General features: G+C 42.6%; 1 long non-coding RNA gene across 1 annotated transcript; it reads right to left on the reverse strand.

Moving 5' to 3' along the window:
• Positions 1-11,835: 11,835 nt before the first annotated feature.
• On the reverse strand, positions 11,836-13,326 carry LOC123057924 (uncharacterized). Its single transcript, XR_006427011.1, has 3 exons — positions 13,064-13,326; positions 12,450-12,704; positions 11,836-12,376 (listed from the first exon to the last, which is right to left on the reverse strand). It is a non-coding gene; the product is annotated as an uncharacterized lncRNA (long non-coding RNA).
• Positions 13,327-13,619: the final 293 nt, after the last annotated feature.

The raw sequence follows: 13,619 nt of genomic DNA on the forward strand, positions 1-13,619 counted from the left end.
TGCACTATCATTATCAACTCTGCATCTTTTGGCTTCAACACTATGAATATGTGTGTCACTACTATCGAGATTTAATAAGAATAGACCACTCTTTAAGGGTGCATGACCATAAAAGATATTACTCATGTAAATATGTTCATGCTTAACGCTGGCACCAAATAACAATTATTTAGGTCTAATACTAATCCCGAAGGTAGATGTAGAGGTAGCATGCCGACTGCGATCACATCGACTTTGGAACCATTTCCCACGCGCATCGTCACCTCATCATTAGCCAATCTTCGCTTAATCCGTAGTCCCTGTTTCGAGTTGCAAATATTAGCAACAGAACCAGTATCAAATACCCAGGTGCTACTGCAAGCATTAGTAAGGTACACATCAATAACATGTATATCACATATACCTTTGTTCACCTTGCCATCCTTCTTATCCGCCAAATACTTGGGGCAGTTCCGCTTCCAGTGACCAGTCTGCTTGAAGTAGAAGCACTCAGTTTCAGGCTTAGGTCCAGGTTTGGGTTTCTTCTCTTGAGTAGCAACTTGCTTGCTATTCTTTTTGAAGTTCCCCTTCTTCTTCCCTTTGCCCTTTTTCTTGAAACTAGTGGTCTTGTTGACCATCAACACTTGATGCTCCTTCTTGATTTCTACCTCCGCAGCTTTCAGCATTGTGAAGAGCTCGGAAATAGTCTTATTCATCCCTTGCATATTATAGTTCATCATGAAGCTCTTGTAGCTTGGTGGCAGTGATTGGAGAATTCTGTCAATGACGCAATCATCTAGAAGATTAACTCCCAATTGAATCAAGTGATTATTATACCCAGACATTTTGAGTATATGCTCACTGACAAAACTGTTCTCCTCCATCTTGCAGCTATAGAACTTATTGGAGACTTCATATCTCTCAATCCGGGCATTTGCTTGAAATATTAACTTCAACTCCTGGAACATCTCATATGCTCCATGACGTTCAAAACGTCGTTGAAGTCCCGATTCTAAGCCGTAAAGCATGGCACACTAAACTATCGAGTAGTCATCAGCTTTGCTCTGCCAGACGTTCATAACATCTGGTGTTGCTCAGCAGCAGGCCTGGCACCTAGCGGTGCTTTCAGGACGTAATTCTTCTGTGCAGCAATGAGGATAATCCTCAAGTTATGGACCCAGTCCGTGTAATTGCTACCATCATCTTTCAACTTTGCTTTCTCAAGGAACACATTAAAATTCAACGGAACAACAGCACAGGACATCTATCTACAATCAAACATAAATAAGCAAGATACTATCAGGTACTAAGTTCATGATAAATTTAGGTTCAATTAATCATATTACTTAAAGAACTCCCACTTAGATAAACATCCCTCTAATCCTCTAAGTGATTACGTGATCCAAATCAACTAAACCATGTCCGATCATCACGTGAGATGGAGTAGTTTAATTGGTGAACATCACTATGTTGATCATATCTACTATATGATTCACGCTCGACCTTTTGGTCTCTGTGTTCCGAGGCCATATCTGTATATGCTTGGCTCGTTAAGTATAACCTGAGTATTCCGCGTGTGCAACTGTTTTGCACCCGCTGTATTTGAACGTAGAGCCTATCACACCCAATCATCACGTGGTGTCTCAGCACGAAGAACTTTTGCAACGGTGCATACTCAAGGAGAACACTTCTTGATAATTAGTGAGAGATCATCTTATAATGCTACCGTCAATCAAAGCAAAGATAAGATGCATAAAAGATAAACATCACATGCAATCAATATAAGTGATATGATATGGCCATCATCATCTTGTGCTTGTGATCTCCATCTTCGAAGCACCGTCGTGATCACCGTCGTCACCGGCGCGACACCTTGATCTCCATCGTAGCATCATTGTCGTCTCGCCAATCTTATGCTTCCACGACTATCGCTACCGCTTAGTGATAAAGTAAAGCATTACAGCGCGATTGCATTGCATACAATAAAGCGACAACCATATGGCTCCTGCCAGTTGCCGATAACTCGGTTACAAAACATGATCATCTCATACAATAAAATTTAGCATCATGTCTTGACCATATCACATCACAACATGCCCTGCAAAAACAAGTTAGACGTCCTCTACTTTGTTGTTGCAAGTTTTACGTGGCTGCTACGGGCTTAAGCAAGAACCAATCTTACCTACGTATCAAAACCACAACGATAGTTTGTCAAGTTGGTGCTACTTTAACCTTCGCAAGGACCGGGCGTAGCCACACTCGGTTCAACTAAAGTTGGATAAACTGTCACCCGCTAGCCACCTTTGTGCAAAGCACGTCGGGAGAACCGGTCTCGCGTAAGCGTACGCGTAATGTCGGTCCGGGCCGCTTTGGCCAACAATACCGCCGAACCAAAGTATGACATGCTGGTAAGCAGTATGACTTATATCGCCCACAACTCACTTGTGTTCTACTCGTGCATATAACATCAACACATAAAACCTAGGCTCGGATACCACTGTTGGGGAACGTAGTAATTTCAAAAAAATTCCTACGCACATGCAAGATCATGGTGATGCATAGCAACGAGAGGGGAGAGTGTGATCTACGTACCATTGTAGACCGACAGCGGAAGCGTTAGCACAACGCGGTTGATGTAGTCGTACGTCTTCACGGCCCGACCGATCAAGCACCGAAACTACGACACCTCCGAGTTCTAGCACACGTTCAGCTCGATGACGATCCCCGGACTCCGATCCAGCAAAGTGTCGGGGAAGAGTTCCGTCAGCACGACGGCGTGGTGATGATCTTGATGTACTACCGTCGCAGGGCTTCGCCTAAGCACTGCTACAATATTATCGAGGACTATGGTGGAAGGGGGCACCGCACACGGTTAAGAATATGATCACGTGGATCAACTTGTGTTTCTAGGGGTGCCCCCTGCCCCCGTATATAAAGAATCAAAGGGGGGTGCGGCCGGCCAGGAGGAGGGCGCGCCAGGAGGAGTCCTACTCCCACCGAGAGTAGGATTCCCCCCTTTCCTAGTTGGAATAGGATTCGGGAGGGGGAAAGAGGAGAGAGAGAAGGAAGGGGGGGGGGGCGCCGCCCCCCTCTCCTTATCCTATTCGGACTAGGGGGGAGGGGCGTGCGGCCCAGCCCTGGCCACCTCTCCTCTCTTCCACTAAAGCCCACTAAGGCCCATATACCTCCCGGGGGGTTCTGGTAACCTCCCAGTACTCCGGTAAAATCCCGATTTCACCCGAAACACTTCCGATATCCAAATATAGGCTTCCAATATATCAATCTTTATGTCTCGACCATTTCGAGACTCCTTGTCATGTCCGTGATCACATCCGGGACTCCGAACAAACTTCGGTACATCAAAATGCATAAACTCATAATATAACTGTCATCGAAACCTTAAGTGTGCGGACCCTACGGGTTCGAGAACAATGTAGACATGACCGAGACACGTCTCCGATCAATAACCAATAGCGGAACCTGGATGCTCATATTGGCTCCTACATATTCTACGAAGATCTTTTATCGGTCAGACCGCATAACAACATACGTTGTTCCCTTTGTCATCGGTATGTTACTAGCCCGAGATTCGATCGTCGGTATCTCAATACCTAGTTCAATCTCGTTACCGGCAAGTCTCTTTACTCGTTCAGTAATACATCATCTCACAACTAACTCATTAGTTGCAATGCTTGCAAGGCTTATGTGATGTGCATTACCGAGAGGGCCGAGAGATACCTCTCCGACAATCGGAGTGACAAATCCTAATCTTGAAATACGCCAACCCAACATGTACCTTTGGAGACACCTATAGAGCACCTTTATAATCACCCAGTTACGTTGTGACGTTTGGTAGCACACAAAGTGTTCCTCCGGCAAACGGGAGTTGCATAATCTCATAGTCTTAGGAACATGTATAAGTCATGAAGAAAGCAATAGCAACATACTAAACGATCGGGTGCTAAGCTAATGGAATGGGTCATGTCAATCAGATCATTCACCTAATGATGTGATCCCGTTAATCAAATAACAACTCTTTGTCCATGGTTAGGAAACATAACCATCTTTGATTAACGAGCTAGTCAAGTAGAGGCATACTAGTGACACTCTGTTTGTCTATGTATTCACACATGTGTTATGTTTCCGATTAATACAATTCTAGCATGAATAATAAACATTTATCATGATATAAGGAAATAAATAATAACTTTATTATTGCCTCTAGGGCATATTTCCTTCACATGGAGCATATGAGATGTTCCAGGAGTTGAAGTTAATATTTCAAGCAAATGCCCGGATTGAGAAATATAAAGTCTCTAATAAGTTCTATAGCTGCAAGATGGAGGAGAACAGTTCTATCAGTGAGCATATACTCAAAATGTCTGGGTATAATAATCACTTGATTCAATTGGGAGTTAATCTTCCAGATGATTGCGTCATTGATAGAATTCTCCAATCACTACCACCAAGCTATAAGAGCTTCGTGATGAACTATAATATGCAAGGGATGAATAAGACTATTCCTGAGCTCTTCGCAATGCTGAAAGCTGCGGAGGTAGAAATCAAGAAGGAGCATCAAGTGTTGATGGTCAACAAGACCACTAGTTTCAAAAAAAGGGCAAAGGGAAGAAGAAGGGGAACTTCAAAAAGAACAACAAGCAAGTTGCTACTCAAGAGAAGAAACCCAAACCTGGACCTAAGCCTGAAACAGAGTGCTTCTACTGCAAGCAGACTGGTCACTGAAAGCGGAACTGCCCCAAGTATTTGGCGGATAAGAAGGATGGCAAGGTGAACAAAAGTATATGTGATATACATGTTATTGATGTGTACCTTACTAATGCTCGCAGTAGCACCTGGGTATTTGATACTGGTTCTATTGCTAATATTTGCAACTCGAAATAGGGACTAATTAGCAACTCGAAATAGGGACTACGGATTAAGCGAAGATTGGCTAAGGACGAGGTGATGATACGCGTGGGAAATGGTTCCAAAGTCGATGTGATCGCAGTCGGCACGCTACCTCTACATCTACCTTCGGGATTAGTATTAGACCTAAATAATTGATATTTGGTGCCAGTGTTAAGCATGAACATTATATCTGGATCTTGTTTGATGCGAGACGGTTATTCATTTAAATCAGAGAATAATGGTTGTTCTATTTATATGAGTAATATCTTTTATGGTCATGCACCCTTAAAGAGTGGTCTATTCTTATTAAATCTCGATAGTAGTGACACACATATTCATAGTGTTGAAGCCAAAAGATGCAGAGTTGATAATGATAGTGCAACTTATTTGTGGCACTGCCATTTGGGTCATATCGGTGTAAAGCGCATGAAGAAACTCCATACTGATGGGCTTTTGGAACCACTTGATTATGAATCACTTGGTACTTGCGAACCGTGCCTTATGGGTAAGATGACAAAAACACCGTTCTCCGGAACTATGGAGAGAGCAACAGGTTTGTTGGAGATCATACATACAGATGTATGTGGTCCGATGAATATTGAGGCTCGTGGCGGATATCGTTATTTTCTCACCTTCACAGATGATTTAAACAGATATGGGTATATCTACTTAATGAAACATAAGTCTGAAACGTTTGAAAAGTTCAAAGAATTTTAGAGTGAAGTTGAAAATCATCGTAACAAGAAAATAAAGTTTCTACGTTCTGATCGTGGAGGCGAATATTTGAGTTACGAGTTTGGTGTACATTTGAAACAATACGGAATAGTTTCGCAACTCACGCCACCCGAAACACCACAGCGTAATGGTGTGTCCGAACGTCGTAATCGTACTTTACTAGATATGGTGCGATCTATGATGTCTCTTACTGATTTACCGCTATCGTTTTGGGGTTATGCTTTGGAGACGGCCGCATTCACGTTAAATAGGGCACCATCAAAATCCATTGAGACGACAGCTTATGAACTATGGTTTGGCAAGAAACCAAAGTTGTCGTTTCTGAAAGTTTGGGGCTGCGATGCTTATGTGAAAAAGCTTCAACCTGATAAGCTCGAACCTAAATCGGAGAAATGTGTCTTCATAGGATATCTAAAGGAAACTATTGGATACACCTTCTATCACAGATCCGAAGGCAAGACTTTTGTTGCTAAATTCGGAAACTTTCTGGAGAAGGAGTTTCTCTCGAAAGAAGTGAGTGGGAGGAAAGTAGAACTTGATGAGGTAACTGTACCTGCTCCCTTATTGGAAAGTAGTACATCACAGAAACCTGTTTCTGTGACACCTACACCAATTAGTGAGGAAGCTAATGATAATGATCATGAAACTTCAGAACAAGATACTACTGAACCTCGTAGATCAACCAGAGTAAGATCCGCGCCAGAGTGGTACGGTAATCCTGTTCTGGAAGTCATGCTACTAGATCATGATGAACCTACGAACTATGAAGAAGCGATGGTGAGCCCAGATTCCGCAAAATGGCTTGAAGCCATGAAATCTGAGATGGGATCCATGTATGAGAATAAAGTATGGACTTTGGTTGACTTGCCCAATGATCGGCAAGCAATTGAGAATAAATGGATCTTCAATAAGAAGACTGACGCTGACGGTAATATTACTGTCTACAAAGCTCGACTTGTCGCAAAAGGTTTTCGGCAAGTTTAAAGGATTGACTACGATGAGACCTTCTCACCCGTAGCGATGCTTAACTCTGTCCGAATCATGTTAGCAATTGCCGCATTTTATGATTATGAAATTTGGCAAATGGATGTCAAAACTGCATTCCTGAATGGATTTCTGCAAGAAGAGTTGTATATGATGCAGCCGGAAGGTTTTGTCGATCCAAAAGGAGCTAACAAAATGTGCAAGCTCCAGCGATCCATTTATGGACTGGTGCAAGCCTCTCGGAGTTGGAATAAACACTTTGATAGTGTGATCAAAGCATTTGGTTTTATACAGACTTTTGGAGAAGCCTGTATTTACAAGAAAGTGAGTGGGAGCTCTGTAGCATTTCTGATATTATATGTAGATGACATATTACTAATCGGAAATGATATAGAATTTCTGGACAGCATAAAAGGATACTTGAATAAAAGTTTTTCAATGAAAGAACTCAGTGAAGCTGCCTACATATTGGGCATCAAGATCTATAGAGACAGATCGAGACGCTTAATTGGACTTTCACCAAGCACATACCTTGACAAAGTTTTGAAAAAGTTTAAAATGGATCAAGCAAAGAAAGGATTCTTGCCTGTGTTACAAGGTGTGAAATTGAGTAAGACTCAAAGTCCGACCAATGCAGAAGATAGAGAGAAAATGAAAGATGTTCCCTATGCTTCAGCCATAGGCTCTATCATGTATGCAATGCTATGTACCAGACCTGATGTGTGTCTTGCTATAAGTCTAGCAGGGAGGTACCAAAGTAATCCAGGAGTGGATCACTGGACAGCGGTCAAGAACATCCTAAAATACCTGAGAAGGACTAAGGATATGTTTCTCATATATGGAGGTGACAAAGAGCTCATCGTAAATGGTTACGTTGATGCAAGCTTTGACACTAATCCGGATGATTCTAAATCGCAAACCGGATACGTGTTTACATTAAACGGTGGAGCTGTTAGTTGGTGCAGTTCTAAACAAAGCGTTGTGGCGGGATCTACATGTGAAGCGGAGTACATGGCTGCTTCGGAAGCAGCAAAGGAAGGAGTCTGGATGAAGGAGTTCATATCCGATCTAGGTGTCATACTTAGTGCATCGGGTCCATGAAAATCTTTTGTGACAATACTGGTGCAATTGCCTTGGCAAAGGAATCCAGATTTCACAAGAGAACCAAGCACATCAAGAGACGCTTCAATTCCATTCGGGGTCTAGTCCAGGTGGGAGACATAGAGATTTGCAAGATACATATGGATCTGAATGTAGCAGATCCGTTGACTAAGCCTCTTCCACGAGCAAAACATGATCAGCACCAAAGCTCCATGGGTGTTAGAATCATTACTGTGTAATCTAGATTATTGACTCTAGTGCAAGTGGGAGACTGAAGGAAATATGCCCTACAGGTAATAATAATATTATTATTTTATTTCCTTATATCATGATAAATGTTTATTATTCATGCTAGAATTGTATTATCCGGAAACATAATACTTGTGTGAATACATAGACAAACCAAACGCCACTAGTATGCCTCTACTTGACTAGCTCGTTAATCGAAGATGGTTATGTTTCCTAACCATAGACATGTGTTGTCATTTGATTAATGGGATCACATCATTAGGAGAATGATGTGATTAACATGACCCATTCCATTAGCTTAGCACCCGATCGTTTAGTATGTTGCTATTGCTTTCTTCATGACTTATACATGTTCCTATGACTATGAGATTATGCAACTCCCGTTTACCGGAGAAACACTTTGTGTGCTACCAAACATCACAACGTAACTGGGTGATTATAAAGGAGCTCTACAGGTGTCTCAAAACGTGAATGTTGGGTTGGCGTATTTCGAGATTACGATTTGTCACTCCGATTGTCGGAGAGGTATCTCTGGACCCTCTCGGTAATGCACATAACATAAGCCTTGCAAGCATTACAACTAATGAGTTAGTTGCAAGATGATGTATTACGAAATGAGTAAAGAGACTTGCCGGTAACGAGATTGAACCAGGTATTGAGATACCGACGATCGAATCTCGGACAAGTAACATACCGATGACAAAGGGAACAACGTATGTTGTTATGCGGTCTGACTGATAAAGATCTTCGTAGAATATGTATGAGCCAATATGAGCATCCAGGTTCCGCTATTGGTTATTGACTGGAGACGTGTCTCGGTCATGTCTACATTGTTCTCGAACCCGTAGGGTCCGCATGCTTAAGGTTTCGATGACAGTTATATTATGAGTTTATGAGTTTTGATGTACCGAAGTTAGTTCGAAGTCCCGGATGTGATCACGGACATGACGAGGAGTCTCGAAATGGTCGAGACATAAAGATTGATATATTGGACGGCTATATTCGGACACCGGAAGTGTTCCGGGTGATTTCGGAGAAAACCGGAGAGCCGGAGGGTTACCGGAACCCCCCCCCCCCGGGAGAAGTAATGGGCCATATGGGCCTTAGTGGAGAGAGAGAGGGGCAGCCAAAGGTGGGCCGCACGCCTCCTCCCCCCTGGCCCGAATTGGACTAGGAGAGGGGGGGCGGCGCCCCCCTTTCCTTCTCCCTCCCCACTTCTTTCCCCCTCCTAGTAGGAGTCCTACTCCTACTAGGAGGATGACTCCTCCTTGGCGCGCCATAGGGGCCGGCCGGCCTCCTCCCCTTGATCCTTTATATACGGGGGCAGGGGGCACCCCTAGACACACAAGTTGATCCACGTGATCATATTCTTAGCCGTGTGCGGTGCCCCCTTCCACCATAATCCTCGATAATATTGTAGCGGTGCTTAGGAGAAGCCCTGCGACGGTAGTACATCAAGATCGTCACCACGCCGTCGTGCTGACGGAACTCTTCCCCGACACTTTGCTGGATCGGAGTCCGGGGATCGTCATCGAGCTGAACGTGTGCTAGAACTCGGAGGTGCTGTAGTCTCGGTGCTTGATCGGTCGGGCTGTGAAGACGTACGACTACATCAACCGCATTGTGCTAACGCTTCCGCTGTCGGTCTACAAGGGTACGTAGATCACACTCTTCCCTCGTTGCTATGCATCACCATGATCTTGCGTGTGCGTAGGAATTTTTTTGAAATTACTACGTTCCCCAACACTATCCTCTGGAACGACTTCACACAGCAGCCACCGTGAGCGCCGCCATGCTGTAGATCCGGTCAACGTCGACGCAGCCGTCGCCATGGAGCCGCCCATCTTCTGCAGCTTAAAGGATCCAGAGTATGATCCCCTATTCGATTATTCATGTATTATGTAAGAGATCTGCTCGTTGTTCCCATCGCTAATTTGAAAGAGTATCCATATGCCTTGGAATATATAAAGTAAGTTTTGTTCATGAATTTCATGGGTATGTGCAAAATGGTTACCATGGAGTTAGCATACATGCCTGGAGTATATTATATTTGTTGTGTTTTTCTTCTGGTTCACTTTGTTGGTCTCAAAATGAAACTGCACTTTTGATGTCCAACTGAAATTTCTGAAAGCATTACTAGTCCATTATCTTGTTCATGATTTATTTTCTTGTTGCAAATCCACACTCTAACAGTACTTCAAAATCAACAATACTGATCTAGCATACATGCCTCGAGTGATCTTACCAATTCAATGAATCCTCATACATGCAACTGTAGTGCGTGTGAACTTTAATTATAGATATACACTTTTATTTTGATTCGATGATTCTTAACTGCAAGAAAGTTCGATGACCCGCGTCAGTGCTAACGATGTCCTATCTTTGCGGAGGACTCATGTCGTGATTTTCCATCTTTTCTGATGCTCTGTCTTCAAACGCTCCTGTTCGGCGACATTTATTTGGCTGATGATTCTGATTGTACTCTGGCCGACCTGTGACTGTCGCTACATTTTTTTCAACTGTTTTTGGAGTCTGATGATTGCGCATGTGCTGCCATCCGAGAAATCACACTGCTTGTGCACTTGTGCTTGCATTCTAATAAAATGAAACCAAGGGGTGTGCCCCTTATCTCTAAGAAAAGAATATGATTCTTGAGTTGATTTATAACAGTTTCAGGTTAGCTATACTCCTCTTGTTTTCAGTTTTTATGTACCATATATGCTTGTAGAAATGAAGAACATGCATTAAGATCAAAATCTTGTACACAAATCCTTTTTTTGATGGCAGCAAATAAGAACATTTTGATTTTGTTATCAGCACTTGCCAATGATTTTAGGAGTAAGGGCCATGATCTGGCAGTATCGTTCACATGGCCTTTAGCATAAAGTAAACTTTATCCAACTAGATAATTTTGTTGACCTTTCGTCTTGGATATGCACCTGAAAATAGTTGATGCTCATATTTTTCAGGTATTCTTGTCTGCATGTTCAGCTGCAAGCTCATCTCTAGAGAAAAATAAATTGTTGTACAAGCTAGTGTTAAAGTTGCATCCACTTTTGCCTTGTTCTGCAGGCCAAGGTATCTTCAGATGATGATTGGAGCTGGATGGCGCTCAAGCTATTGCCGAAGCTAGGATATTTAGAATTTGAAAATTACTGTGTTGTAATGCATCTCTTCTAGTAAAGCGATTGATTTATGTTTGGACATACAAAAGCGAGATACAAGAGTTGGAGAATGTCAAAACAGAGCACAGTGGGCCTTCTATTCAAGATAGTTGTGTAGAACAAAGCTATCCTTATAAAATATATTATATCAGATGTATGTACATAATGTTTGAGACAGACAGTGGTGAACATAAATTTATATATGATCCTATCAAAAATTCTGGAGTTTTTACAGTACATATACTAATTTGATAATCAGCCTAACTACTTTAGTACAATTTCTGTGAGACAATTGTAGCCTACACACTAATTTAACTGGAAAACGCGCTTCGTTTGGTTGGCACACATGTGTTCCTGTTTTCCAATCAGCTCTGATCTGGGCGTCTTCAGTTTCGTTAAGTCCTGTATCGGAAACCATGGCTACAAAAGACATTGCGGGGGAAACAAACACAACTTTATGGTTTTGCAAAACATTGGAATCAGAAGCCGTGGCTTTTCTGCGAACCACACGCGCCGTTACTACATTTTGAAGCCTTAATGCAAGTTCTCCAGACAATATGACACTTGATATCTAATTATTAACACTGGCATACAAAAGCATCTCTTAATTCTGTCATATAAATGTGCAGACCATGGAAATACCATTCTTTTATACAGAATAGCCGTATCGCAGATTCTTTGGTTCTCAATAAGCTAAAACATCCCTTGTAAAAGAAAGAAAAATAAGCAACTACAGATTTGCATGACTCATGGCGACTTTCTATTCTCACCTAAAAAATGAGACGACCAGTCCCCAACCTGATGGTCAAATAACTGGTAAGCTGTACATAGATATAATTCAGTTAATCTCCCACTTCACAACATCAGAGGGGGCATGAACTTACATCCAAACATATATAAGTAGAGCTATACATTATAGAGAGAGAAAAATGCACTTAAGCGGCTCCTGACTTGAACCTGGAGCAGAACATATAATTATGCAACTTCACCAATCACCATACCAAACCTCATGCAACAGTCTCCCAGATTTAACATGCCTAGTAGTTTGCTAATAAAGGGACATTTAGCTACTGCTCAAGTTATGCACGACATAGATTGTTAGGCAAATCCACTTCAATAATAAAAATACACAAAATCATCCCATACATTAGACATCACAAATTAGCTTATTATATGCATGCATCTTCTCGCCAGAGTCATGGAAATGCTTAAACCACCACCGCTACTTATCAGGGGCCTGTTGGACGCTTTTTTGCCTGTACAAATAACAAAACAACGTCACTAAAACCTTAGAAAGGACATCCACACATTCAAGTCTTTTTGTTTTACCTCTTTTTCTTTTGGTTGACGGTCTGCTCTGAACCCCTTTTCAATCTCTTGCCACTCCCTTTTGTGTTTGCCACATCTGGTGGATGAATATTGATCACACTCGGGAATGTTGTTCCAACAAAGGATTCAAACTCTTGAACCTTAGTTTGATCACTAACTGCACCCTTCTGCCCCAAATGTGCGAAGGCATCGGCAATAGCCTTATGAAGATATCTCATTTTTTCCTCACAATGTTTTGCTGCATGCAGTGCCGAACTGAAATTTGAACATGTTTCTGAGTACAAATTTAATCGAAATAAAACGTTGCAAATACACCCATAATATACGCGAACTACCAGGCAATCATTTTTTCTCATACAAGCTTAACCTTGAGTAACAAATCTTATTTCAAAGTTTGCAAACATATGGATTTTTAAAGTAATCAGAAAAGAAAGCACGTCTCATTGACTATTTTCCACTCCAACACCTGCGAACATGCATACATAAATGGAGTGTTCATACTATGTATTCACAGTTCATAATGACACTGGTTTGGACTGAATTGGGGAAAAATCACAGATGGGAAGTATCCAGTATGACTATAATAAAATGGATAGTCGAATAAGAGAGCATACGCTAGATTCTTGAGGTGCAGAAGATTTGTGGCAGATCCGTTGTTGTCCCCGGAGTTACAGCCCGTTTCAGGGGAGAGGCGGGGCGCTGCCGCTCGCCGCCGGTGTTGGACCTAGTACAGGAAACATGGGGGAGGAGGTCGAGTGGCCCAGTAGTGGGGAAGAGAGGCCGACGGAGAAAATTCCTCTAACCCTAGGTCGCACCTTGACGGCGCGTGGCGCAGAGGAGATCCCACGAAGAAGAAAGGTACAGCAGAAGGAGAAGAGACGGGAGGTGTTTTGAGGACTATTCACAGTTAAATGATTTCTGCAAGGCCTAAGATGTAAAATGTACCAGAAGCTCTACACGTGATAAATCCGTTCCGTCAACTTTTGATCCATTGGCGCAGATTCGCTCGGAGCACTCGTTGCACCAGTTCCGTCGTAGCACTGGATACGTTCTCCGTGTTCAGGTCCATGCGTTTTCTTCTTCGCAATATTGAACTAGCGGGTGGTTGTTTGTCCTTAGTCCGCATTCAGCAGCCCGGCGAAGTGAGTGCTTGACTGTATCGGCCACGCA

Source organism: Triticum aestivum, chromosome 3A, assembly GCF_018294505.1.
Source record: "Triticum aestivum cultivar Chinese Spring chromosome 3A, IWGSC CS RefSeq v2.1, whole genome shotgun sequence".
NCBI classification, from domain to species: domain Eukaryota; kingdom Viridiplantae; phylum Streptophyta; class Magnoliopsida; order Poales; family Poaceae; genus Triticum; species Triticum aestivum.